Source organism: Cuculus canorus, chromosome 3 (assembly GCF_017976375.1).
Source record: "Cuculus canorus isolate bCucCan1 chromosome 3, bCucCan1.pri, whole genome shotgun sequence".
Classification (NCBI taxonomy): Eukaryota; Metazoa; Chordata; class Aves; order Cuculiformes; family Cuculidae; genus Cuculus; species Cuculus canorus.
Window position 1 is genome coordinate 49,306,625 of NC_071403.1, and position 25,962 is coordinate 49,332,586.

The following is a 25,962-nucleotide window of genomic DNA, read 5'->3' on the forward strand; positions in this document are numbered from 1 at the left end:
CTACAGGCCTGTATATAATTTTCCCTTTTTTTAATTAGGAGACCAGCTGCAATTCCTTGGCCAGAGCCCAGCCAAGCTTCACATGCTCCTATAAGTTTCTCTAACAAACAGCACTAAGAAGCAAAGAAACTGAACACAAAATTTAGCATGTGACAAACTCTTCCATGTGTGACCTCTGTACCAGGCAACCTATGCACCTACACGAGACTGACTTTCTACATAAGACAATAGCGAGTCAAAAATTAAAAAAAAAAAGGATCTGGATAGTCTACAAACAGTTTCCCACCCAGTCTTTCCCCTTTTTGCGTCTCTCCATACATTGTCTACCATTTCCGTTTAATTTGAAACAACAAGAAGCACAAATTCCAACATAAGAATGTGCCCTCTATAGCACGGTAGTTCCTTGTTTAATTCTGATGAGAGTTATTTACTGGACTGAAGCATATTGCCCCAGAAAATATTTTTTACAGAGCATGGAAACTTCATCCCAGAAGCAGGGAGAAGCCACTGTCAGAACTCACTTCTATTCTGCAAATCCAAGATAATGAAATGTATCTTCCAACAATGCATCCCCTTCCTCCTTCTTCGGAAAAAAAAAAAAAAAAAAAACCCAAGTTACTCATTCAAGAATTTGCGGGTATCTTGAGACTTACCATTGGAAGTAACAATTGCTTGCAGGAAGCTGGAAATTAAAAGTAAATCTAAACTATGTGTGCCAATCTGCCACCAGTGAGTTTAGGAACAGTGAAACTAACTGCTGTCTTGTGTATCTTCTGTCTACTGTTCTTCCTATCTTCTCCTGGAATGTTCCATTTAAAATTTAAAATAAATAAATAAATAAATAAAATCAAGATATCAAAATTATTCCACAGCAGGCACTGAGTTTTTGTGCGATATAGGCACCTGAGGCACAGATTTGATTAAAGCCTGTGAGCTCAAGTTACCCTCAAAGCTTGGCACCTTTTGAATTTTCTTCTTTCAGGGAAAAGATAAGTAACAAGTAACTGCATGGAAACTTCCCCAGCCTGACTGTTGCCACTTCCAGCACTTCTCTGGTGTAGCAGCACAGTGTTCTGGTTTGAGCTAAAGCAGAATTAGTTTTCTAACTTCAGCTAAGTATCATCTAAGTAATTTCATCTTCTGAACATTAACTGCACGTTTTCAAGACAGCGTTTCTGTCTAGAAATTATAACACAGGGCACTGTTACGCAGTGAGTCTATTGCTTATACTTATTCCTATAGTAACCAAGGCCATACCCGAGCTAGTGGAGCGCCATAAGTCAAAGAGGCAAAGGTCAAACCGACAGGGAGGGGCAGACAGTGCAGGTCTGACTAACAGAGTAGTCCCACATACTGCATACTTGGTATAAAAATGAGAGATCACAAAGGTCTCCCTCTCTTCTTCGATGCCTGATGTCCAGTGAGGATCTCATCTGTCTGTTTGCCCCTGATCCCAGATCCATGTGGTCCTAAGGCCAGTTCTTGGGTCTAGCCTCCCTCCTGCCACTCAACTTGCCTGCCCTGCAGCATTTGTGGTGATGTGTAGTCATCAAGGGTTAAGAGGTGTGGTGGGAGCATGATTTCACATATTTGTATATATTTTACTATTTTTATTATTATTATTATTATTATTAAACCTGTAGTTTTAGTTTCCAACCCACAAGTCATTTCCTCTCATTTCCTTTCCCCCTTTCCCTGTGGATAAATTGGAGCTGCCAAAATTGGCTGAGCCAAAGATAAACTGTGGTACACGGGAACCAAGACTTACCCATCTAAGTCGATGGTCTTTGCAAAGTGACAGTGGGGATGCTCCTAAATCCATTTCAAAGCTTATTCCACAGTAAGTCTGCATAGCTTCCATAAGAAGCACCGTATTTCATCATCAACCTAACTCTGAAAATATCAGATGATATTGAAGTAGTTTCATATCAGAACAGTGAGCTTGCAGTGCATGAACCACTGGCTGAAGCCACTGCTTCCTCCTGCTCTCATCCCAGTCCGAAGTCCAGCACCTCATTTCCTCGCTCTATCTTCAATCACGTCACCAGGGAGCAATGCTCAATATTAAATCCAGAGCCTCTTCAAACCTAACCACATGGGTAACAATGGGTCATATTTTAAATGAATCTTGAGAAGACCACTCAGAAGAGATGAAAGGGCAATGGAAGGAAAAAATGTGTGTAATAAACAACCTTTCACCTTAGTTTTTCAACATGGTGATGAGACAGCACATCCGTTTTGTACAGGACACAATGCAGGGGACTGTGCTCCACATGCCTACAGAATGGCTTGATGCTCTGCTGTTACAGATAGTCTCAGTAGCCAAAGCTAGTTAAAGAGGAAAAAAAAGAAAGGTCTGCTGGGAATGATAACTCTCGCTAATGGCAGGGAACACATTAGGCTGCTGCAAAATCAAGTGCACTTAAAAACAATTCGTGTCATGAAGCTTTGTTCTCTGCTATAACAAGATATGGCAGATCACAGGTTTGCTGTAGACAGAAAATATTGGTAAAGTGTCTTTCTAGGCTTCTTGACAGATGATTTAACCTCTCCTCAAAGCACAGCAGGATGGTGAAATTGTGTTACTCTATTCCCCCAGTAGGTGCGCTGGGGCACAGGAGCAAGCAGGGGTACAGGAGGGCTGGATCCTACAGCACCTAAACCCCTTGAGCACCTGAATGGAGCCATCTGGAACACGCTGAGGGAGAAGGTCACCACAGCAAAGGAGCAGTGCATCCTGGCTGCCCACGAAGAGTATGCTCATACGGAAGCAGAGGGTGGAGAGCCAGCCAGCCAGTGACAAGGGGCTACGTGGCACGACACATAATGTCTTGTCACCATCACCCCACATGTGCTGGGGGTTTATAAGCATGACTGTGCAAAGACGCCAGCTCCTGGTCTTTCTTGCAAGCCCTCAATTCATAACAAAGCTCTAGCCCTCTAAAGGTTCATGTAGACATGGCATAACGTGGCAGAAAACATTAACAAGAGCAGACCCCCGGGGTCAGATTAAGGCAATTTTGGATGAGCCTGGTATCCTCTAAGGCATAGGTGGAGCCTAAAGAAGTTAGCTGAGGAGTTGGGTAATCAATTTGGTTCGCTGCTCATTGCCTCCTTTGCCCCCAGTTATTCATCACTGCCCTGCCTAATTCACCATAAAGGAATTCCTGAGGAACTGCCCTGCCGTCAGGAAGGCTCTGTTTATTCAAATGCAAGACCAAAAAGCACAAATAGTTGAATGATTTAACTTGGCACAGACTGCCTAATTTAAGCAGATTTCTTTAGCAGAGCAGGAGCTTGTGCTTTCTTTTTTTTTTTTTTTTTTTTTGTTGGGAGGGGGTGAAGGGAAAAGGGTGAGAAAACAATTAAGATCAAGAATAATAAAATTTCTTTTAATTAGCCACTAGAGAACAAGATCTGAAGCTAGGAGTGACCATGCACAGTAAGTGCTGCAAAAGAAAGCCCTGCTTTGCTGCAAACTCATTGGTGTTCCTGCAAACACTGAAGCAAGAGAAATGACCTGCAAGTTTGATGCTGTTAGTCCCCACCAGCTTTATGCTTCATACCACGTTTCTGGAGTGTTCAGGATGATCAGTGGAGAAACTGGTTCCCGACCATAACTTTTGATTAAACTTATGCTATTTTCTCTTATTTAGAAATTTTAATATAGGGCTCTTCCTGTCACAAAATGTGTGAAATACATTGGTTGACACTGGCAGAACACAGATTATTATAAAAACAACACATGTATTGGCACTTGTATTGCATTTTTAATGTATTATAGCAGAATATTGATATTTCCCTTACTCAGCATTTTCTACCCCATTTTACCTCCACTGCAAGCAACCACCCTATACATCAAAAATACCAGTTGCTATAAGGCAAACAAATTGTTTATGTTTGCATATGGTATCAGGACTCAAAATAATACTTGCAAAGGTGTGGTATTAAGATATTACATAAGGCTTTTACAGCTCTATTTGGGTAATTTCCACTTAACTTTTTCCCTCTCATAAAGTCAGAAATGGAGAGCGGTGGGCCAAGCTCTTTCAACTTTAACCCAATGATTAGTGTACAAACCTTGCATTATATTTGCCAATGCAGGAAAATACGAGACTAAAACTAAATAAGATGATATTTGATAGAAAGCCAGGGAAAAATTTGGAGTGTAGCCCACAAGTTCTGCAACATAATGATCTCTTTCTGATAATACCTTTCTCTTTCTTGCAAAGTCACATAAAATCATAGGTTGCATAGAAACAAACAGATACTCCTCTACCACAGTGACTTGGCTTTATTATATTAGCGAGTTCAGTACTTGTCACCAGTCACATCTCTAAATAAAGCATCACCATCAGGAGTCCTTTTCAAGAAATCCTTCTGCAACATGTTGTTCTTGGTCTGTACCATGTACTTAACGTCAGAGATGCAAAATTATCTTTTCCAAATTATTTGTATAAAAGCTTCACACTCTATCAATTAAATCAGAAAATGGGATGCTAAAGAGAAAGTCCACATTCAGATTTTCCATAAAGCCTTTGCTATTAATACATCCAGATTCACTTCATGCTATGTTTATGATTAGAAGGCTTTGCGGAAACATCAGCTGTTTAATAATCATCTACATCTGTCACAATATCCCATTTATGTCTCAGCCTACATCCTTCCATTGTTTCATTAGCTACCTTCAACAAATGATTGTCAGAATTATTTCCTCTTTGTTTGCAGGAGCAATATGACGATGAAAGAAGAAAATAAAACCCAAAAAGGTGACACTGACTTGTACTGCAATCGGGATGGCAAATAAATAAGACTTTTAAAAGTCTTTTGTGTTATTCTGTCAATAAACCAGAGTGTTTATTAATTAGATTTTACATCCCAGCCCACTCCCTGTGTTTGTAAGGGTCTGACCTGACTGGCCCCAGGTGGTTTCCCCTTTCTCAGGGTTCATCCCAGGAGCAAAGCCTCACAATCACTGCAGCAGAGGGCACGGCTGCTTCACCCAGGGACCTGCCAGCACTGCAGGCCACTGTCCTGGTGACTGGCAAGGGGCCGAGGCAGCAGATCTCCACAGGTCTCCTCATCAAACTTCCGCCCTGGGGACATTCATAATTCACAACAATGCAGCTACCTAGTGTGCAACAGAGACCAAGTCCAGAAACCTCTACCTATGTTTGTCAAGTAAACACATAGCTTGGTTCAGTATTTTCATGACCAATGTCACCGAATTCCCTGTTCTGCTAAATTATTTAAGTGGACAAAAAAAGCTAGAGATCTCAATTTTTTCAGATTGAAATAAACTGGTAGGACAAAAACACTCTCCGTGACTTCGACAATAAAAAAAGAAAAGGCAGGAAAAAGGATGACATACATTTTGCAGGCAACAGAGACCTAACACCACATTTAGAGCCAGGACAGTTTCCAGATTTATTTGCCCCATGGCAGTCTTTTCTTTTTATTATTTGAAACAGGTACACTACCATTTTCCTACCAAAGGTAACGTGTCCTTCTCTGAGCACAAAGGAGCTTGGGGGCTGTCCTGGCAGGCTGAGAAAAGCTCAGAAAGCCTGAAGTGGAGCACACAGGCACAAGGTTACAAGGCCTTTTGCTTCGGTCTTTGCAAGGACAAAACCCCCTGATGCCTACCCTGCAGGGAACCCCTGCCCTCTGTCATGGAGGTAAGCTTTGGCTCATCCAGGAGGCTGATGGGTAACTTTACCCATAGCAAAATGTTCTAAGAAAACCAGCACTACTGCAAGGTAATAAATAGCAATGATAACAAAAGTAATGTTACCAGTGTGAGATGCCTTCTTTTAAAAAGCCAGATTGCAGAGTTAACCAGAGGCAAAACATTTCCAGCCACCATGTGAGAAGCAAAAGAAAGATGGTTCTTAAATACATACAATGGGTCTCTAAGGGCGAGCTGCAATCTTCTGGAAACTTGCTGCTGAAACTACTCAACTGATCTACTAAAAAGTCATTAAAAATGAGCAAACGTTGCTGAAAGCAGCATTTCAGGCTGGCTTGTCAGGCTAGATTTTTATGATGCCTGCTGCATTTTAAGGCATTTCATGCACCCAAAAAGTAGCACTAAAATGAAAGAAAACAATAACAAAGTGCAGGCTATTATCTGAGCCCTCATTTGTGAGCAAGGTAAACATTGATTCCACTCAAACCACCTTACATTTTGTTTTGCCATCAAAAAAGGCAGGCTCTACTTGGGTTAATTTTCCTGAGTGCTTTAACTAATCAAGTCTTAAATACAAACATTTGAACAAGAGAAAAGAAAGCAGGAAAATCAAACAGCATTGTTTTGCATGGTGTCAAGTAGAAGAAATATTTGTGAAACACAAATAATACTTGCAAGAAAACAGCACGTTCTGTGCTGGAGGGGTGGAAATTGCCGTTTTCCCCAGCTGGTGTGGGATGCAGCCTGCCCAGCCTAGCCCTGTACTGAGCAGTGAAGGTGTTGCCATTTTCTAACTGAAGGGTATTAAGAACATATCGTTCAACATGACACAAGAGTTTTGCCCCATAAGTCAGAATAGAAGAACATGCTGCATGGAGCTGATTTTTGGGTAGGTAGGCAGACAAGGCAACAGTACGTTGCTCCTTGCCTGCAAACAAAAGCACTCACTAAAATAAAACCTTTGCCAACATTCTTGAGAAAGAGAGGAAGGACTAAGGAGTAGCCAGAGGAGACAGAGTAGGAGAAGAGAGAATATGACAGTCTGAGCCCAGGACCCAGCAGGGAACAGCAGAAGCAGGCACTTGGCTACAACATCGAGACCTTGGCAGCAATGAACCCTCCAACTCAAAGTGCTCACCTGCTGCCCACACTCACAGGGACCATGTAGGCATTCTCCTCTTATTACATGTTTGCTTCTAGCAATATGTGAGTCCATGGCAGCAGCACCACAAGCTACACCAGAAAGAAGAAAACTGTACCCTTTTTTTTGCCCCCCTTAATTAAGTGCACACAAATGTTCAATTCCAATTTTCATCAAAACTTAGATGTCTTCAAAACAAATATGTTTCATATAATTTCTCATCCCTCCTCCTCTCTTTTCCTCCGCAGTTTAACTCTGAGCAGCCTCACAGCAGGAGAAGTGCAATTCCCAATGTACAGAAGCCAGCCCAGGCCAATCCTGGGCACAGACAACTGCATAAGCAAGCCAGGCAAAGGCAGCAACCTCAGAGCAGAGGTCAGTCATATCCATTTTTATATGAACACCCAAACCCAAGAGTCAGCTTTTGGAAAGGAAAGCAGAAACTGTCACTGCAGTACAGATCTTCCCAAGCTAAACCTAAAAGCAACACAGCCACAGTAACAGATGTCCAGTTCTTGAATGCAGCAAAACACAAGGGAGAAGTCTGTAAGATCACTCTGTGGCCAAGACTGCCCCTCTGCACTCCATACTCCTCCAGCACTTCTGTGGCCTAGGGGTGGCCCAGGAGCCCACATCGCCCCCCCACAAGGCTGCACAAAAATATCCTGGGAGCTGTCCTGGAAACAAGCTAGTCTGTGGAAAACAATAGTCAGAGACTCATTGCCCATACCAACCAAATATAGTGCCCCTAAACACCATGACTATAGCATTTAATCCTTCTCTAGGATCTTACAAGGGAGTCAGGTATATCCTACAACAGTCAAAGCTATTTCTTTGATCAGTATTTCACAGAAAAAAACAAACAAATTTAAAACAACAGCATCTATTCAGACTCATGATATTCCTGTCAAAGCTACAAAATAATTCCGAAGAAACATCCAGTTCCTGCATGTCTGCTGAAGTACACAGCTGCAATTGCTAGTGGAGACTGCCTTCCAAAACAACCACTTCTGTACAAGCCAATGGGAAACTATCAGGCTTTACAGTATCCTACCAAAACTACATCAGCTCTGGGTTTAGATTAATTTCACTTTAATGAACCATGATTTAAGAAGCCACAGTTACAAAACCAGAAAACATTCATGAAACAATAAACTTGCTCAAAAGACTGTCTAAGCAGGAAGCAGCTTCTGGCTTCAGATACCAGATTCAATACCACTGGTTTGCACCTTTGATCACATTTAGCTTCTCCAGCAGCAAATTTGAAAGAATATTACTTAATCTATCTAGGAGCAGTTGTTAAGACTGTTTGTAATCCAGAGGGACCTGGACCAGTTGGAGAAGTAGGCCTGTGAGAACCTCATGAGGTTCAACAAGACCAAGTGCAAAGTCCTGCACCTGGGTCGGGGCAACCCCCAGTTTCAATACAGGATGGGGATGATGTGATTGAGAGCAGCCCTGCAGAGAAGGACTTGTGGGTGCTAGCTGATGAGAAGCTCGACATGAGCCATCAATGTGTGCTCGCAGCCCAGAAGGCCAACCGTGTCCTGGGCTGCATCCAAAGCAGCGTGGGCAGCAGGTCAAGGGAGGCGATTCTGCCCCTCTATTCCTCTCTGGTGAGACCTCAGCTAGAGTATTGCGTCCAGTTCTGGAATCCTCAACATAAGAAGGATATGGAGCTATTGGAATGTGTCCAGAGGAGACCTACAAAGATAATCAGAGGGCTGGAGCACCTCCCATTTGAGGACAGGCTGAGAGAGTTGGGGTTGTTCCTCCTGGAGAAGAGAAGGCTCCAAAGAGATCTTATAGCAACCTTCCAGTACCTGAAGGGGTCCTACAGGAAAGCTGGAGAGGGGCTGTTTACAAAGGCTTATAGTGATAGGACTGGGGACAATGGGTATAAACTGGAGAGGGGTAGATTTAGACTAGACATAAGGAGAAATTTCTTCACCATGAGGGTGGTGAGGCACCGGCACAGGTTGCCCAGGGAAGCTGTCACTGCCCCATCCCGGGAGGTGTTCAAGGCCAGGTTGGATGAGGCCTTGGGCAGCCTGATCCAGTGGGACGTGTCCCTGCCCGTGGCAGGGGGGTTGGAACCGGATGATCTTTGAGGTCCCTTCCAATCCAAACTATGCTACGATTCTATGATTTAACAGGTCTAACGAGGCCAATCACAGAACGAGACAAGACCATTTCTTTGTAAATACAGCAGGTAACCCCATCTCAGTGAGCAGTATTAGCTCAACAGACATAAATTCTGTAAATCAAAAGATAATTCATATTATAATTCACAGTACATTCACATTCATATTGTAATTCATCATTAATATCTCCACTACCATTGTTCATGCAGACTATTAAGAAGCATGTCAACAGAAGTGTGATTCACAACTTCATAGGAAAGTTGGTTTCTGCTCTCCCTGTGAACATTGATAATTGCATTACTACAGAGAATAACTTGCAGGAAGGCAATGCATAGTAATAACTAGATGAGTTATCTGCATCTGAAAAAGGAAGAGATTTCCTCTTCTCAATCCAACGCAAATGTATGAATCTCTTGGATCAGTTTCTAATCTCCAGGTTCTCTTTATGCAGGCTTATGGTTAAGCTCTATAAGAATCCAGCAACAGATCCTGAAAAAAAAATGTTGTAAGAAAATTAAAGCTTTGCTTTATTTTTTTTTTTTAAAAAGGGCAATACGTCTTAGCACAAACATTTATGTGCCTGTGTCAGACAAATGCTCTGCAGCCCTTCACACACCAGAACAATGGCTCCTGAAGTGACGGAAATGGCACCATTCAAGAATCCCAGCAACATTAATACCGCAGTGTTTCCTGAAACCACTACAAGCCATAAACAACCATGGAGAAGACAGCCTGAAATGCCATTTTGACTCCATCTGTGCAGCAACCAAATAGTGCACAAGAGCTGGTATTTGCTGCTACTCAGAGACAGCATGTGTCTCTGCCAAGCAGCCCAAGCCTTGCCAAAGTGCTGCCTGGACACCCGCTGAACAACTCTTCTGTGCCAGGCATCTCCAGCAGTGAGGAAAAAGGGAGGCAGGATTCATCTCCTCTGATCTTAGCTAACTTGGTAGAGTTAATCAGTAATTCAAGTTCCTACTAGTTAGTGGAATGTCCCAGGCACCCTGGAAACTAATTCATCCCTTTTAAATAAGTGCCAGAGATAGCTAGGTGATTGTACTAGCTGTTCTCTTCTGAGTAATCTTGCAGCCAGAACATATGCATGCCTCTTTCTTGCTATGAAAATACAAGATACAAAGTACTCCGAGAGGGTGCTTCAGGTTTCCCCTCCCCTCCAATAACATACTCATCAACACTTTAAACTGCTACTTTTCCTGGAAATAAGCCTTTCCTCTTTTGTGACATATTGCTCATCTTGCAGTAATAGAAAAAATGAGAGCACTAGATAAGGGTTATCCTGTCTGCCTTGAAATAACTATCCTAGTTCCCTTTCCAAGAAGATAAGAAACATCTGCACATACAGGCTTCACTACATGAAAGTGACCTCTCTTCAACGAAAAGCCTAATTAAAAACTCAAACAATTTCTACAGCTACAAGAATCCTCATGGACATAGCCTGGCATAGCAATTCAGGTATGTTACTACCTGAGCAATGATGGAGTGCCCAAAGTATATGCAAGCTTATATGCAGGCTGTCCAAATTAAATGCAAGCTTTGATTTCCATTCAGAGACAAGTCTCATAGTTGCCTTTTTACTCACCAAGTAATTATAAAGCATAAACTACTTGTACTGACTTTCTTTCCTGTGCTTCCTGGATTCTTTTTTTAGTTATTCTCCACCACCTCCTCTTCCCACCTTCCTTTACTCTCACATCAGCACCACAAATGTCATGCACCAATCAATTTTTCTCCAACCCCACTTCCCCTCCTGCACGAGTCTCCCTTTTTGACACAGCTGCTCTCTCCGGCCCCTGCCAACCACCCTACCTGCTCCGCCTTGCTTCCAGCTCCAACTGCAGTCTGAGAACCAGTGTCCAAAACCCAACCCGTTATCCATGCAGGGCAGCATAGCAGGTCAGGTCATGCCCATTAGGTTCACCTCAAGCAGCCTTCCACTGGTTTGAAGCATGCTGTCTGGGAATGTGGGCAGTGAGGGGGGCCAAGCTCCTAGTGGAGGGGAGCTCCTTTGCTGCATGGCCCTATATATTGCAACTGCCTGCCTCTCCGCGCGTGCTTATCTAACTGCATCACTTGGTTTTTGCAACCAGGCCCTTAGGATATGGGTAACACTTTCTGCTACAGCTGTGTGCTACAAATCTCTCATACAAGGAGAACTAAGGACATCCGAGCCAACGCTTGCGAGACAGCCAGATGGCCACGCTGTCATCCTGTGGGCTTATGTGGGCTTCTCCCACTCACATCCTTGGACTTCAAGTTCCTCTGCCCACCCAGACTAGCAGGAGCATCATCTTCTGTTATATTTCTTCTTTCTGTCTGTGCTGTGGCATCAAAACTGGCTTTGAATAATGTTTGAACAGCTATCTTTTCTTCCACTATAATGGCTTATTAAAGAAAACAAAATGAAGCACTGAATATGAACTATTTGTCAATCAGAGAGCTCTGATGCTCTGACATCAGACAACCAATCTAGATCAGTTTTCCCCTGCAACATAAAATTATTTGTAGCTAGCTGCCACACCCTTCTGGAAAGTCTCCCAGGCTAAATGCACCATGACATCTGATTCGCTGGTGTTCCTGTGGCTCTGGAAATAGAGAGAACAGGTGCAACTGTGTTCCAACCACCAGCTGAGAGGAGGACTCCAGAGGTGATACAAACCATCATGTGTGCAACCACAGTATAGGTGCGTGGAGCGAGGTGCTGCCTGTCCAGCCCTGCCCATCTCCCTGCCTGCACCCCTCACACCAGACCTTTCCCTAATCACGTCAAAGGCTTGAACCTAGTGTGAAGGCCACTCTCAGGCCCTTTTCTAAGGGCAGCAAGAAGGGCTCACCCAAAAGACATCTCTTCATGTATTTTGGCACCCCACCTTCTGGAGAGAGTTATCTTCCCACCAGCACAGGAGGTGCCAGTATCACAAGGGGTACTCCGGGAGGGATCCCCTTTCCTGCAGCTGCTCTAACGGATCCCGGTCGCTATCTGGTGTCTGCCAAAAGGAACCCCACCCCAGACCATTTCTGCTCTCTGACGCATCCGATACTGCACAGCCCACCTCCAAATGCTCCATTATCTCATTGAAAGCATCTGAATGCATTTTCACATACGAATTCTACAGCAGCACGAGGTCTAAGAGCCCAACTCTCCTTCTCAAACGTACAAGGAGGGAGATTTGATTTGAAGAAGATGGGTACAAAATGCAAGCCCCGTCATCAAATTAAACAGATAAATACATAAGAACATTTTGAAATTTTATCCATCTACCAACTTCCTTTCTTCTGCTAGCAATATCCTCAACATGTATTTGCATATTACATTGCTGAATTTAGGTGATAAGCTCCTCTGAATGTGTGACACATTCTTGATCTGCACCAGCAAAACAACTCTGTCCTGTATCTTTCACACTGGTACAATTGAGAACCAAAATGAAATCCATATTTTTCCATTTGTCTGACAAGAATGCCCTACAAATAAGTCACAGAATAAAGCATCACAATGACAAGAGGTAGGAAAAAAGTGATGACCTCTGAGAGTAGCTCAAACTATTTCCTTAAATAAATGGAAATTTATGTACATTTCTTCTCATGCAAATAATTACTTTTGTGTTGTTGGTTTTATTTTTTTATGGTAGTACACCTTTTTTTTTTCCTAAGTGTGCAAGAAAGAAGTAGGAATGATACCACAAATAAAAAGATATAGGCACAAACCAATACGAGCCATAAATTTATTAAACAAAATCAAAATATTCTTTGTTTTAATAAAATTATCAAATACAAAAATTCTTTTATTAATATTGTTGGAAATTTTAGAGAACTAGTTTGTTTAGTTATTTAAAAGACCAACATAGGCAATTTGAAGAAACTAACAGGGAAGGGCAAACCTCTACAGAAAAGAGAACAAAAAATGGAAAGCAGAATATTCTTTCAGTATATAAAAGGCTGTTATAAAGAGAGCTGGGATCAGCTGTAGGCCAACCTCATCAAGAAGAGATGAGAAATACATCGGCTTCATTTTCACTAAGGAAACCTTTTTATAGATGTCAGGGAGAGCTTTCCAAGTATAAGGACATTTCAGACCAAGCTACTTTAGGAAGGTGACACATACAGACAAACTAGCAAAAGAAGGCAGCATGGGAGGGAAATGACGTATTACCCCTTACAATGGTGCTAAAAGCCTCCAGTAACTGACTGTGCCAAAATGAAACAAAAAAACTGTTGTTGCAAGTATCAGCAGGTTGGATCCATTTTTACAGGAAATAGGCAAAAACAATTATTTCTAAATAAATAATGCAGAGCCAACAACTAATAGCTTTGAATCTTTTTAATACTTTATTTGCTTTAAAATAGCCCTTTCATATTTAGACAACAGTTTGGGAAGAATTATAGCACAAATTTTCCATATACTCCTTACAGAAGTGGTTGGAAAAAAAACATCCACTAGCAGACAGTACAATTCTGCACTTTCTTTTTTTTTCTTCAAATGAAAACTGATCTTCATGACAAAGCCAGTTTTCTGTGCGACATACATAATATTTTGTTAGTTTTTAGCCTAAAGCTAAGCTACCTCTTGCAGTGTAACACTTGCTCTTTTCTTTCCACAGTCTAGACAGAAGCAGTGACTCTGCAACTAAGGATTTGGAAACCTTTCAGTTATAAAGCCTCAGAATTAAAATTTCACAACATTTTATCTAATGGCATGGTTCTGACCAGGACTGTCAATAAGCATAACTGTTTGTTGCAGAAGGCAACACTCAGCACTACAATCAAATTCTCATTTCTGTCCCCATAGGGCAAATCTTCAAAGTTGCCAAGGGCAGGGGTGAGGGAAAAGAAACCCAGCAGCGGATGAATGTTGACCCAGATCTCATTGACAGTAAAATCCCCACCATGTTGAGTGATGCCAATGCTTTGTCTAGGGAAATTATTACCATTTTCTGCTATCATAACTAGTTAAAAAATCAGGCTGTTTACTGCTGAATGCCACCTGCTACTGCCTGGCAAAGCATGTTCAAACAATTACATGGGGCATATTATCATAACAAATAGTGCTCTTCATTTACACATCCAGAAGCACTGTGCGGAAGCAGTTTTGTTATCCCCAGTGGAGGGCGGGGTGAAGAAAGGGAAAGACAAGGAGAAGAGAGATGGGTGCACAGACAAGAGGGCTTCTTCAGGCAGTCTGGTGGTCAGCAGATAGATGGGGAGCTATCCTAAACTCTATTGCTGCATCTTTTCCTATGGGCTGCAGGTTTAATTCAGCAAGAAAGGATTTCACATTTTGCACTGTCTGTTAAAATACCTGCAAAAAAGCAGCAACTGGTAAAGCCACAAAGAAAGTGGCTTTAGTTCAAGACTGGGTTGGATAGGGCTTTGAGCAGCCTGGTCTAATGGAAGGTGCCTCTACCCATTGTGCGGAGGGGGGTTAGACTAGATGATCTTTAAAGATTTCTTCCAACTTAAACCATTCTATGATTCTATGATATATTGCTTATTTCACTACATCCTGCAAGAGCCTGGAGAGGGATGTGGTGGGTAAGGCTCACAGGTCCATTTAGGGGAACCAGCCTCTAGCAGTGACCCGCAGCAGCAGAGGAAACGCAAGGTTTGGGGGGAATTATAGAAATAAAGTAATCATGAAGCAGACCATCAAGGACTGCAGCCTATTTTCTTTTTCAAAAGAAAAATATGTGAACTAATGATTCTTTAGAATGGAAAAAAACTTCAGTCACGCAATCTGCGCTATTCAGGAAATCAAACTAAATGATCATGGTGATCACTTCTGGCCTCGCAATATGTTTATTTTAAAAACTGTCAAACATCAACTTCATTCCCTGTGGTTTTCTCCATGAAGTTCAAAGAATTTAGTGAACCCAGTCTTCATCTCCTGAATTTTACTATAAATCTTCCTTTACTAATTCTACAAAAGCCTTGGAAATCAAATATCTTTTCATTTCCAACTTCTGTGAATAATCAAAACTTTGTTCAACTCTATGGCTTTTACTTTAACGCATAAATAGCTTCTTGACTTGCACAAAACCTGAAACCACTTTAATCAATCAGCTATATATAGTCTGGATAAATACTGATTTTGAGATTCCGGGTATACAGCCAATCCTGTCCTATTTGCTAATACTTTGATCTAAATTCACATTACTTTTAAGAAGAAATGAAAAATATTCTGAGAACAAAGCAAACAGTAAGGAAATTACAGCCTGTAAAAAATAGAGGATATGTGCATTAGCTAAAAACTCAACTTGTTCCACAGGTCTTTCAGAAGACAAATACATTAAGACTTATAACAAAATGAGACACAAATACACATTAATTTGCTATTTTGTTACTCCCACAGAAATTCACTCTTGATTTTCCAGAATTCTACCACTATATTAAGTATATTTAATAGCATTAATAAACAACACTACAGTCTTATTGCATGTGTGTGTGTGTGCAAAATACTGCTCCATTTTCTATGGCAGCATTATAGTGCTGGTGATTTATGTCTGTGTAACAGAAAGGGCTATTCTGTAGAAATAGCACAGGAAATGACACACAGGAAATGAACCAACACAGACATCTTACAATCATTTCCTAAACTTCAATGCAGCAATCTGCTGAACTCCTGAAACAACCCAGATGCTGCTGACACAAGGAATGAACAAGCACCAAAAAGGCTTCCCAGGATGGTTTCTGAGTCCTCAGAGGAGAAAAGGATGAACAAGGCAACAAGTTATGGAATAGTTAGTTATTTGCTGCCTGGAAATATACTTTATTGGGTATTAACCGTTCAGTACTGTCATGGTTCATCTACAGTGGCTATGAACAGATGGGGGGGAACCTGCAGCGGCTGTGAAAACAAGAAAGCTGAAGATTAATGTGTGGTGAACGCTGAAGTAATGGCTGGGGAAAAGAAGGCCATATGGAGAAAAGTCACAGTAAGCTCATGCCAGAGCTTTCTCATCTTCTCCTCATCTGTCTCCCTCATGAAACCGGGCTTATAAGAAAGGTGGAAACAGACATTTTAGCAGGGCCTGTAGTGACAGGACAAGGGTTAATGGCTTTAAACTAAAGGATGGTAGATTCAGATTAGATATAAGGAAGATATTTTTTACCAGAAGGGTGGTGAAATATTGGAAGATGTTGTCCAGAGAGGTGGCAGAAGCCCCATCCCTGGAAACATTCAAGGGCAGGTTGCACTGGGCTCTGAGCAACCTGATCTAGTTGAATATGTCCTTGCTCATTGCAGGTGGGTTGGACTGGATGACCTTTAAAGATTCCATCCAATCCAAACCATTCCATGGTACTATGAATTACACCCAGTTCCATTCAGATACCGTCTCGCTAGCACATCTTATTCTGCTCCAATGCTCAAAAGCATCCGTCCTCTTCCCATAAGCTGCTAGTGTCAGGTATCAGACAAGGCCATAATTCAGTCTTTGCCCTCAAGAACACTCAATTCAGGCTACAGCAAGATATCAGCAGATGCAAACAAATAATAATGTTTCAGTCAGGCTTGCCAATGTACAACAGAAGACCACCTCCTGGAAGCCAGGTGAACTCAGTAACATTTTAACATGAATTTTATTAAGGCATGCTAGGACATAGCTCCCAAGGGTTTAACGGAATGCACAGTATAGAGAACTGCTTTTCATCCAAGTATATTTTACCAGTTAAAAATAGACAGAAAATGAAGAAATGTAAGCCTGATACCTCATTACTCCTCAATATTCTATTATTCCCACTCACCTTTCATACAGTCTTTTAATGGAAATTAAAATATATTAAAACCACATATGCAGATAAGTACATAATATGTTTTTTTAAAAAAAAAGGAATCTAACATCAGAGTCCTAGGCTAAGAGTCAATAAGATATCGTTATACATTATTTTCCAGGAAAATATAGCAGAAGTATGCTATATGAATTTGAACACAGGGGTGTATGCAAGCAGATTGCACTGACACATACTTTATAGAATCATAGAATCATTTGAAAAAAGATTGAAAAAAGGTTGAAAAAAGACCTTTAAGATCATCAAGTCCAACCATCAGCCCAACACCACCAGGCCTACTAAGCCATGTCCCAAAGTGCCACATCGACATGTTATTTGAACACCTCCGGGGATGGTGATGCCACCACTTCCTTGGACAGCCTGTTCCAATGCTTGACCACTCTTTCCATAAAGAAATTTTTCCTAATATCCAATCTAAACCTCCCCTGACACCAACTTGAGGCCATTTCCTCTCATCCTATCACTTGTCACTTGGGAGAAGAGACCAGCATTTACCTCACCTCACCCACCTTTCAGGTAGCTGTAGAGAGCAATAAGGTCTCTCCTCAGCCTCCTCTTCTTCAGGCTAAACAATTCTAGTTCCCTCAGCCGTTTTTCCCAAGACATGTGCTCCAGGCCCTTCACCAGCTTCATTGCCCTTTTCTGAACATGCTGCAGCACCTCCACGTGAGGAGCCCAAAACAAAACTCAGTATTCAAGGTGGGGCCTCAGCAGTGCCAAGAACAGGGGCACAATCACTTCCCTACTCCTACTGGTCACGCTATTTCTAATACAATCCAGGATGCTGTTGGCTGCCTTGGCCACCTGGGCACACTGCTGGCTCATTTTCAGTCCACTGTCAACCAGCACCCCCAGGTCCTTTTCCACCAGGCAGCTTTCCAGCCACACTTCCCCAAGCCTCTAGCATTGCATGGGGTTGTTGTGACTCAGCTGCAGGACTTGGCACTTAGCCTTGCTGCAACTCACACAACTGACCTCAGCCCATCAATCCAGCCTGTCCAGATCCTTCTGCAGAGCCTTCCTACGCTCAAACATATCGACGCTCCCACCCAATTTGGTGTCACCTGCAAACTTACTGAGGGAGCACTCAACCCCCTCATCCAGATCATTGATAAAGATATTTAATAAGACCAGCCCCAATACAGAGGCCTGGGGAGCACTGCTTTTGACTGGCCGCCAAGTGGATTTAGCTCTGTTCACCACAACTCTCTGGGCTCAGTCATCCAGCCAGTTTTTTAACCAGCAAAGAGAACACCTGTCTAAGCCGAGAGCCGTCAGCTTCTCTAGAAGAATGCTGTGGGAGACAGTGTCAGAGGCACAGTAAATGTAATATAATTAAATGTAATTATAGCTTGCATTTTTTTTCCTTACCCTCTAAAGGAATTAGCAGGGCTTAAAAGCCTTCATGTGCAATTTTACCATTAAGTATATTGTGGTCACATTAAGAAATATCTAAAACATGTCGACTAATCAGCAAAGAAATACAAGATTAGTTCTATTACTTTATAACTTAAAATTTAAAGGGTATTGCCATTTTCTGTCTTAACTGAGAGTTACTCTGCCAGCAAAAACACCCTTTCCTATGACAAAAAAAAAAAAAAGAAGTTTTGAGAAAATCAGTACAAAATCTGCTGTAGCTAGGTGAAACTTCCCACTGTAAAAGTAAGTATAATTTTCTTCATGTAACTGAAAAAGACACCTAACACTTTCACTATTACCTACAAACCAAGAAATCGTAAAATACACACATGCTGTATAAACACTCAAACCATCTTAAAACACCATGATGCCATTAAAGCTGATGTCAGACTTCCCACTAACTTCAATAGTGACATAATTTCATCCATTGTGCCAACACATAAAGCAGAAAAGGGTAAAGAAAAAGCTTTGAAGTATAAAACTAAAACAATAAAAATTGCAGTCATCACCACTCCTGACGCCTTCGATCTTCCGTACAACTTCTGCCTCTTCCTCTGATACGCCAACAAGATTTCATGCTTAGGTAGTTGATTTATCGATCCCTGGGATAAAGATTTGGACTGTGCCCTGCCCTTTCTGCTGTTTCATGTCCAACAAAACACAACCCACCGCTCTTTACAGCAGTCACATTTTAATAATGCAGGAAAAGATCTGCAACATTAAAACTCAGTTTTGCAGTGACTCAATCCAGAGCACTGCACTTTCTAAAACTGGAGGTGGGAGGTCTTGATTTTTCTTTGCTTAAGGTTAGAGGGAAGTTCCTCAGCTTATCAGTGATGCAGAAAAGTGGGTGGCACCATTTGGTTTCCATTCAAAGTCCACTCTGGTCCCAAATGAAAGGGAGGTTTGCAATTATATTGTCACCTCCTCAGATGTACTACAGAGACTTCAAAGAAAGAACATTTCCAGAAATCAAATGGCTTGATAGCTTCAAAGGGAGAAACATACCTAAAAGCCAAACATCTTTCATAAGATACTGAACTCTAACAATAGCTGTTACTCACATATAAACTACCCACTTAGAAGCAACCTAAACAGCAACTGTATCAGCATACGAAAACAAAACCTTTCACATAAGACCTCAACAAATGAGCTGAAGCTACATTTACTGTCCCAGTCATCTCAAAAATAAATTCTGCAGCATTGTAGAAACATTTACCACGTTTGTGTTGCTACAGAGAAGTGCTATGAAGTCCAGATTACTGGATTATTATATATTATTTTCTTCTTTAAAAAAAAGTATTTTAATTATGTTTATAAAAATCCTAAATTCAGCACACCTGCTTTGTTCAGATCCATCAATAATTATTTTTAAATGCCAACAACAGGTCAGACAGAAATGCAAGAAAAAAAAAAAATCAAGTCACACATGCAACATTAGTACTGGACTAAGCACTGTCTGCTTGTAATGGCAAATACGGAGGCACAACATTTTCTTAAATATTGTCTTTTAGACAGAAAAAAACCAAAAAACAAATGCCTTTTTAATATTATCCACAATGCTTTTATAAAACATGAAAGATTGTACAACATATGAACCACGTAAACAAGAAATACTGATTTTGTTTTGAATTGAGGATACTCAGTACCCACTATCCATTATTTTCTTTCCTGGCCATTCTATTTCCAAGATCATTTTGCTGTCATATTTAACATTATCCTGTATTAATCAATGATTTTGAAATATGTCATTCTCTGATATGAAAGCAGAATGTGGTTTTTAAGATATTAGTTCCATATGCAAATACAGCTGAAGACTGTAGGGAACATTTCATGTACATAATCTTTAAAAAGGAAAAAAAGACCTCTGACATATCAGGATAAAAGACAGTATTTCAGTAGGGAAGGTAGATTACACTGTAAGGTTTCACAGGACATTGGAATGAGGGAGCAGAAATGAGAACTCATCCTCGTCAGAAGAGTATATAATATCTCTGAGCAGACAAAAAGCAGCAGCTGTCAGAACTTCGAGCAGGGATGTCTGTAGAGTGTTGATCACAGTGGTAAGGCTCAGGTGGGAGAACAATGAACTACCTTGATTGACAGTGAGCTCGGTTAAAACGCCCCTTAGAAATATAAATACAGTCCTGCTGCTTCCGTGCTCATGCACAAGGTCAAACGTGGCCATACAGACCAGGAGAAACCTTTTCCAATGCTTACCGGATATCAGCCACCCCACTTACACACACGAAGCCCCTGCCACCTCACATTACAGTGAAGGAGGATGAGCTCTGTGGCATGAAGGACAAGCTACATCTCACTGGCCGCAGAGCAAGAGTAGGCACACATAGGCAGTTATCCTGGCAGGGCAACAGACTGGCATCCCACACTCTCCCTAGGAAGTTGTGTTCCCTTTGCCATAGCACACTCACAACACCTCCATAGGGAAAAGCTGCACTTTGCTCGTTTCATCTCAGCATCTTGCCAGTAGTGCCAGCTTATAGAAGTGTCAAACTGGATAGAGGTAACAGGGAGAGCCGCCCTGTGGCTGGAGGGTTAATCTTTGTCAGGCATGCCTAACTTTTCAGTGTTGCCTTTAGTAAGGCTGATGATCCTCGCCAAAAAGGCTGTGACAGAGAACACCGAAGCAACAGGGAAATTGATGTCCGCCTAGAAAATAAGGACAGGCAATAACTACAGCTAGCCAGCTTTGGAGATATAAACATTACCTCAACTTGAAGTTTTATGGCCTTATATATCCTTCTAGGGTTACACTGCAAAAAAAATGCACATACCAGATTGCTCAGTAACTGAGTTTATCTGCTGTTGTCTGTCAATAAGAAATTGTTTCCTGAATATAAAGCTTAACCAGCAAGCCACAAGGCTTCCCTCTAGCTTTCTTCCACTTTCTTAGTCTATTTGAACCTTTCCTCCTCTGGACTACACCTGAATACCAGCCACACGGGCTTGCCAAAATAAACACAAAGCTTCTTTTTGGCCTGTCCCTACCTTGTTTTGCATAAAGTTTGAATGTACACTGTTGGTACCAACACTATATATTATTGAAAGGTGTTTTAAGAGTTTTGTGTTTTGCACTTTATGTGAAGGCACTGGTGCGTGTACTTATCCCTGCATTTGATTACTCTCCCAGTCACAAAAGAGGGGGGGTTTCCCCTGGGTCTACATTTTCTCATCCAAACAATCACACCAGTGAGACCTGCACTTGGAAAGGAAACAAAGAACCAAGCCTTGGTTTTAATCACTTTAACCTAGGAACAATTTGCTGCAAGAGTATACAGATGGAGTTTTGATCATATCTTAATCGAACATCTGAGTCCGCAGTCCTACTGCATATGCCAGCAATGCTGGGTCAAAATTAAACAGCTATTGAAGCAACCATATAATGACCTACTTACCTCAATTATACATCAGCTTTGTTTCAAAAGAAACTTTTCTGAAAAATCAGATGTTCATCTTTCTCAGGCTAAACCACCATTGAAAACCTAGTGTGAACACATACCAAGAGTAGACATACTCTTACCACCTTCTAGTACATCCATATCTCACATTAACCAGCTCTCTTCCTAGCTCAGGTTTTCTACACCTTGTGCATGCACAACACATCACTCTCTAGAGCAAGTTGAGAGATGACATGTAGTGTGGGCGTGCATGCTTTTGTCTTCTGAGTGGTACCCAAAGGCAGAGTGACACTTTGAAGGTTATTTGCAATGCACAGCAAACAGGCTTTTCAGTCGCATGAACCATCTAGGGAACCAGAGCCCATCACTCTGCAAAGGAAACAATCCTTGTGCCTCCTGCCAGTGGGAACTCCAGACAGACAGGAAGGGCTTGCTTCTGCAGAGCCTGAGGAAGCACACTTTGCCTGGTACCTTCTTACTGCCCAGCATGTGCTGCCCCTTCCAAGCATGTTCTAAGCTGTTAAATCAGCACCGGACCTGCAGGATATCAATGCCTTCCCATGAGATTAAGTTTTAAATGACCTCAATCACTAGAACATTCTTTGCTGGAAAATTCAATGAAGTCCAAGTGGTTAGTAACATTAACAGAGTCTGCACAACTCTGCTTGTATGGGCCAGCTGCTGCAACAAAATTCAACTGCCACACAACTGCAGGAAAAATCAAACTTGTTACCGCAATTCAGTGAGTAATTTCAGGCTGTAAAAGTGAACAGATGACACCTTTGAGCTTTACTTAATATCTTGGACTTTTTAATTAGATTTTTGTTCAAGTCAGTCTGCTGGTCTACAGCAGGAGACCCCACTTTTCAAAGTGACCTTAGCAGTCCCATTGCTCTGTCTGATAGAAACCACTACGTCAGGGAACTGCTGCAGGCGCAGCTCCTGCTGCTTCCATCCCAGGAACCGGTCAGCAGGTAATTAACAGAGCAGAATTAAAGGGATAGTCCAAAAATGCAGCTACACCTTAGCCAAAATGCAACTTAATGTTTTAATGAACCACATTGCTTTATAATTTTAGGATGCTTTTCATATGTTTATCACCAGGAATCTGCACACTCTAATTTTCTCTTCCATGTCTTCACATCGTTCTCAAACTCCTCTTCTGCCACTGAAAAACTTGCTCTGGGTTTTAACTGCTTTTTGGAAAGCTGCAGGTGATCACAATAAAAAAGAAACAAAACATACTGACAGTTAAAAAGTCGAAGAACTTGCAAGGCAATAAATAGTCCATCTACCCCACAGCACTGAAACATGGCAGAAACAATGGCAGCAGGTTCTGACAGTTGTGGGACTCAATCCCCCAACAAACATTAGTTTCATTAAATTTTAGAATCAGGTCCAATAATTCCTTTTATCAATACAGACCAAACAAAACCAAAGAAAAATCCAAGCCCCCAACAGGCTGATTAACATGACAAATTCAGACTTAAGGTTGCTGCAGTACATAAAATCTCAGTGACACTTAACCTGAGGCAATAGAGCATGGCATATCACACTGTAACAGTAAGTCTAGTTGTGTCAATCACAATGGCACAGCATCATAACTTTACTTCTATCAAAGCCAGTTACATGTTGACTGTTTTGGGGTTGTTTGTTTGTATTACTTCACCTTTTTGAGAAGAAAACCTCCAAAATTCAGAAGGGCTTCTTCACTGTTATAATCATATTCAACATAACACTGATCACTCTTCCAAATCCATTTTCATTTTACAATATATCCTAAATGTATAAGCTAGTATTAAAAATAACCTGTTTCAGAAAAGAATGGGTCACATACTTTGCTAACCAAAGAACAGCAAATGCAAAGCTTTTGCTTAACTTTTGTTTAACTCTGCAACATTGATGCCCTAAGTTCCTCTGAAGTGGTAGAACTCCAAAGTCATAACAAAATGTAGCAATGTTCCACTATATACCGATTTAAAGAGATATGAGGGGGTTACCAAAAAAAAAAAATTATGTATGTTCAGTTTAAACTGTTTAAATATTGTATAACAACCTGCTCTAAGAGTCAGGTGTGTGTTAGAGAAAAACCTGCAACTGGTAGAGTTACTTTTTTAATTCAGCACAATTTTGTCCCAAAGTATTTTGTCACACAAGAAAACCAATCCTGTCCTAGCAAGCGATGAGACTGAATCCCTCAAATTGCAGCCCTCACCATTGGACGTGTTTAAGACTGCATCAGACAAACACTGAGGGAATGAGGATGAACTGGACGCGTTCCTGTCCAGCCCTGCTCCCTAGAACTTTGTGATGTGCAGAACTGCCCAAGGCCTGAACTTCCTAAAAGGTGGCTTTGTCAGGGTTGTGCAGTGGATTCCTGCTACAAAGCCCAGACGCATCTGAACTTTGTGCTAACTAATAGCACACCTGGTGTAGTATATCACACAGTATTAACAGTGTGGGGCTTCTACAATTAACAATGGCAAACAATGCCGAAGCAATTCAAAATAATGAAAAGCTGAATAAACACCGTCCCATAAACATCATTATAAGCCCAGATGCACCAAGGCATCTCTCCTTCATTTGCCATGCACAAGATCTGTGACCACAGCAGAAAAACATCTGATGATCACTAGAACTAAACTTTAACACTGTTCTGTGCTTTGGGGTCAGCGACACATCAGAAATAGGGCAGCTCTTCACTGGTACTTTTCTGTTTCTGGAACAATGCAGACTACACCAGAAACTACTCATCCATTCCTTTACCTTTGATACACAGACACCTACCACACCATAACACTCTTAATAGCTGGGCAGGAAAAAGCTTAAACCCCTCCTTTGCCCTCCTTAAACACAGAAAAGTGCATCTACGCTATTTACAGATTTGGATGCATGTCTGGAGTGAAGTTTTGTAAATACAACCCGTTTTGAAGTCAGCAGCATTAATAGTTGGATGACTGCCTTGAGAGAAACAATTCAGATAGCCTACATTTCCTCCAGTGCTGGTGTTCACTATTGGTTGACTCTAAAACCTCAAAAGTCACCCAGCCAGTATCAAATGTTAAGACCCAGGGACTAAAGCAAATTCTAAGCTGGCTGTAACTGGATCTTGGTTTCTAACTGTTTCATAATTCAATTTATATATTCAGAAATAAGCAAACTGAAAAAAATTAAAGCAAACAAACCTTGCATAATTTATACGCTCTCCGCATGCCCCGTTTCCCTTTGCATCCTGGAGTGAAAGCATAAAGGGTGATTGGGGCGTATTCTCAACAGTGCCGTTGCCACTTCATGAGCTGAGGACTATGTTGAAGTCTCTATTTTCGTAGTGCTGACAATCTGAAAAACAAAAACTGTTTTGTTAACACATGTATCCCTAGATACATCAGGCATAAGATTAATTCTGAACCACTGCCAACTAAATCATTAACTTCTCCCATACAAAGCCAACAACTGACATGCAGAAAAAGCAGGTAGAAACATCTCTGCTCAATTCATACCTCACTTATGTGTTCTGCACAGACTGCTCATGCGCAGCAGCTAAAAACTTCTACCTATATACAAAGGGAAGTTAGAAACCGGTAATGCAACACATTACAAAACACATGCTTCAAGAGGAGTTTTTGTTAATCTGTCCAGGTTTCCATCTGGGAAACACAACCAAGAAAGGTGGTTTGAAATGGGCCAGCACCAGCACAAGCCCTTTTAAATAGTGGTGGCACTGACTGCAAACGGTGCCTGCACCACAAGAGGACTGCATGCAAAAGCACTTCGAGGTCTGTTCCCATATGTTCTTATTAAAAGTTTCTCATATCCCAGGTCCAGACAGGCTATCAAATCCCAGCCAGGTCCTCTGCAAAACAGGCAGGCATCGGCTAAAAAGATCTTCTGTGAAAGTATTCTTGCATCAGTCAACCCAGGCTCTGAAAAAACAGCCACTGCTTTTGAGCAGATCAAAACAGAGCAACCAGTCACTCTTTTGCCCACACTACCTGAAAATGCTAAGACAGAAGACATAGCTGCTCTTCTTGTTCAACAAAAATATACTGAAAATGCTGTGTAACTGAGCTCCCAAAAGCTGCCAAGGAGAACTTGGTACTCTACAAAGTCTGTCATTTTCATGCTGCAAAGTGTCAGACTGTATTACAACATTTTCTGTTATGTTTGAAAAGGCATAGCTGATTTTTAACAGCTTCTTCACAGCACACAGCACCTTGTCATTAAAATATCCTTATTTTTACAACAGTTAAGCTGACATACCACGGCAGAATTAAAACTAACACAGGAATTTTATCATATTCATGCTTCAAAAGGCAGATCTTACTGAAAAGCCGGGTGATGGAATTA

At 41.4% G+C, this 25,962-nt stretch overlaps 1 protein-coding gene across 1 annotated transcript in view; it reads right to left on the reverse strand.

Moving 5' to 3' along the window:
- Positions 1–25,962, reverse strand: part of TIAM2 (TIAM Rac1 associated GEF 2) — a 178,487-nt gene that overhangs the window by 119,338 nt on the left and 33,187 nt on the right. The window contains exon 2 of the mRNA XM_054062017.1: positions 24,801–24,954. The gene's annotated coding sequence lies outside the window, so the exon portion shown is untranslated. The remainder of the gene's footprint in view (positions 1–24,800; positions 24,955–25,962) is intronic.